Source organism: Arvicanthis niloticus, chromosome 1 (genome assembly GCF_011762505.2).
Source record: "Arvicanthis niloticus isolate mArvNil1 chromosome 1, mArvNil1.pat.X, whole genome shotgun sequence".
Lineage (NCBI taxonomy): Eukaryota > Metazoa > Chordata > Mammalia > Rodentia > Muridae > Arvicanthis > Arvicanthis niloticus.
The window spans coordinates 158,310,001-158,314,246 of NC_047658.1; positions in this window are offsets into that span (position 1 = coordinate 158,310,001).

A 4,246-nucleotide genomic window follows, 5' to 3' on the forward strand; every position below is an offset into this window, starting at 1 on the left:
CCCTGACATGACACTTTGCCTCTGGTGGTTGCCTGCTTCTTTTCTGAGGTTAAAAAAAAAAAAAATGCTACTGATTAAAAAAACAACTTGTGGCCAAAGCAGACAAGCTAGGCGGGTCTGAGTGCCCCTCTAACTCCAAGGGCTGCTGAATGACTCAGGGTAGGGCTGCATGCTGGGAGGAAGAGGTTCACAATGCCATGTGCTCTTCAAGGACCCTAACCTCAGTCACCTTGGTAACTCTCAGTCACCAAGCATTTGGAGAATTAACTATTGCTCATCCAACAGCAGAGTTTATGCAAACAAACAAAATCATGAAGACACATTGGTAGCGCAACGCTGAGTCTTCATTATATGCTTCAGGAGACTTTTCAGCTTTCCCAGATGAACAGACTCAGAATTTCTACAAAAGGTTATAATGTATGCCTCAACCTAAGACACACTATTCTGCGCATAATGTCTTGAAGTATGTCTGGGACCAGATAACTAGGACATTTCAGTAACCTGCTAAAAACAAGGGGAGAAAATAAGATCAGATGTCAAAAAGGGTCATCTCCTTCAGGAAGAGGCATGTGGAGACTGTCTGAGAAGGGTCAGTGCTTCCTGGTGCCAGCACTTTACTCTGTAGTTGTATTTTGGGGAGAAATATGGGGAGAGGAAATGGACTTTCCTGCTACAATCCTGTGATCCTGGGAGGAGTCTGCTGTTTACTAGCTTAGGCCTTAAGCCATTTACCCATTCAGACCTCAGTTTTTAAAGTAGTTTGAAATTATAAGGTTGCTCTCAGGTCTTCATATTTCTTTGACCTTTTTTCTGGCTTTAATGAAGGTAAAACTAAAATCCTATATCTTTTATGCTCTGTGCCATGGGTTCACCCTGTTTCAAGGCCCAATTGTAAATGGAGAGAAAAGGAGTATCAATATGTCTATTCACCAGTACCAGGACAGGATGTCTAATGTCAAAAAATATGCATAATAAATTATTCACCAATTCTTATTAAATAAACAAGAGAAACCCTTTTCTTTCTTGTTAAACATAATTAGGGAATATGAATGCCCTGATCCAGTGGGAATAGTCATATAAATTAGCTCAGCTTTTAGCATGACATCACATGACAAGGGCTATCCACAGCATCTACTCCTTTTGATGGCATTTGATACAGTCAGATTCCACACAAAGGATAATCCATGGCATTTCCTTAGAGTCACTTTTTGAGTAGGGTAGGGTACAGTCCACAAATGGAAGCACTTGGAATAACTAGTAGATGCTTGTGAATTCTTGTTCCTGATTTTCTCTTTAGATCTCAGCCTGTGGCAATTCTTGCTTTAATTGAGCAATGGCAAGCATGGAAACGATATGCTTGCTGATTCTTTGAAATCCAGATGGACTGGTGAACTGGAAGGAAAGGGCTAAATCTCACCGACCAGCAAAGACATAATGTCAAAATGCAACACACCATCTTGTATTGACTCCTTGATGAACCAAATAATTAATGAAAAAGTTATAAATACCCAGGATATAAGATGGCACTAATGTCAACCTCTTACTTTTAAATAAATCTGTTGTTATTTTGTAGGATGATAACATTCTGACAATCTGAGCGAATGGCCTTCACAAACTCCAGGGTTTGGTACTCTTCTGGTAATCTAAAAACATTTCAAAATAAGAAAGGCATCATGAATACACTACAAAATAGTTGTAGGCTACCGTTTCTCATATGTACAATAAAATAAATCCTACTCTTTTATATCAAGGATCACAGAATATGTCTCATTTTTTGTTGTTGTTGAATAAAACATCATTTGATATAACCAAAAGTCAGGAAACTTCAAAGTGGCCTTGAGTTTTGCTAGTATGCCTGGCCTTCACACGTGGGTTTCTGTATTTTCAGTTGCTGCAGAGATATTTGACCAGTATCTCCTTTACAGAAAAGACATACCCATTGTCTCCAATTTCTACCTCAAAAATACGAGTAATCAAGATGACAGAGGTACAGAAAGTGTGTTTCATATCAGTGAGAGCAACAGATTAGTTGCTCTTTCTCAGGAAATGTGTAGAGACTGAAAAGTGCACCTATGTATATCTGGAGAGGATTAAAGAATGGGAACGAGCAATCTAGCTAATAAACATAATACATTGAGAGTTTTGGTGCTTAAGAAATTACCTCCCTTATCATTGATTATTTATTTTATAAATCTCATCCTTCATCCTATGCTGTGCCTGGATTCCTATTAGCCATTCTGTGGTTTAGAGCGCATTGGATCAAAGTGGAGTGGTCTCTCATGACATTTCTGACCAGCCTTTGCACATCTGCCAAAAGTGTGCCTCCTTCTCCTCTGCCTTTTCAGGATGTTTCTTTCAAAATACAAACAAATATGGGTGTGAAACCCAGAGCTATGCCACCCACTTCTAACTCAAGTGGCATTAAAAAGAAAATGTAATTCAAATCCAAACTTTGAAAGTTCTAAAACTTGTCTCTTCAAGTTTTACCCATTTCATAAATTTCAATTTCCCACTTAAGTACAGAACTTTGATTAATTACTAAAGTAGCCAGAAAGTTATTCAATTAGTATGAAATGATTCAGGTTTAAATTGCAAGATTACATTTCATAGTGATAATAGAAAAGATGGGAGCTCGAGTTAGGGAGTGAAGACAATAATCTTTCAAATTTAAATGGGAAGAATTTCTGATTCAATTATTTGATTAGACGACTGTAAAAGCATAACCTTTGACATAAAGGCAGAACTGCCCGGCAACTGCAGATGGTCTCATCCTAACGGCTGTTATCATGATTAGCATTTATAATGTTTGCCTATTTCCCCTAAGAAGTTTAAAAATGCACAGCAGATGGAAATGTTGAAATGCGTGCAACTTTGACTTAAAGCAGAAGAGAAGTACAACTAAGTAAAACACTATCTTTGTAAAAAGAGTTCTGGCAGTTGCCACTGGAAACAGGAACAGATGCCAGCCTGGTGGAACTGTAGGTTTTCTAAAAAGCAAACTGGAATTAAGTGTGTGCGTGTTCCTTAGAATCTCCCTGGATGCTTAGCTTTTGAATGGGTGAGCATGAGGTAGAAAAGTATAACTTCGTAGCTGATAATTATTATGTCCAAAGAATGGCGGTAGAGGGCTCTAGTCTACAGAAGCTCTTACATCTAAAAGCTTCTTCCAATTGCATCGATCTTTGCTGCTTGTTGACTTTCTCCCTTTCCCATTGCCACCTCTTTGCATGTAGTTATGAAGCCTGTGCCATCCTCATTCCATATGGCCTTGAAATGTTTCATTCTGTTGTGTTTTGAAGACGTAAGTGCACCTGGCTTGTCTGTGTGGTAAGCCTCTTATTGGGTCAAACCTATATCTGGCTAGCTTCAGGTCCTTTGGGGAAGGCATAGCTGGGCCTTACTGTCTTGGTCCAGGACATTCATTGGCACACCCTTTGTCCTCCTGACAACTCTGCCAAGAGATGGCAGGATAGGAGCTTGGCTCTGGAGGAACCTGCTGATGCAGAGAACTTCAGTTCAACAGGACCATCCATGAGCGCTCTGAAGGCCAGCACAGTCCCTGCTCAGCACAGATAGAGAGATATGGTAATGTTGTCAATATTGCCCACTCTTCATCATTGGATCCCCAATCTGGATGACATTTTGTGTATTGCTGCAGAGCAATTGTAGGAAAAGAAAACTCTGAACTTGGCCTCTGCTTAAGAAGGAAAGGTCAGTGAGAGGCTTTGTATCCCAAGGCAGCTGCTTAACTTTTTGGTATTTACTGATTGATTTATTTAGTTTATTTATTTTTACTTATTCACTTTACACCTTGCTCCCCTCCTGGTCATCCCCTCCCACAATCCTTCCCCCATCCTAGATAGGCACATGTCACAAAGAACACACTAGAGAGGGAGCTGAGGACTTCAGACCCTCATCAAGCTTTGCAGTCCACTGGGACCATACAAAGCCAGGAGTTTGTACCTGGAATCTAGGAACATGAACAGTGTTATAGGTGTGCATGCACCTGTGCATGTGCGTATGCGTGTGTGTGTGTGTGTGTGTGTGTGTGTGTGTGTGTAAGAAGTTTGAGAGGATCCTGTTCTGTCTTTGCACTAAGACCATAGGCTGAATGTCCCATGCTAAATGTCATCTCAGAGATGCAAGGGAGCTCATCCTCCCCCTGGGAGGAAGTAGGCAAGACAGGTAAAAAACTATGAAAGCCACACTGTTTGTGTGTTTGTAATTAAATGAAATTCTAACTCCT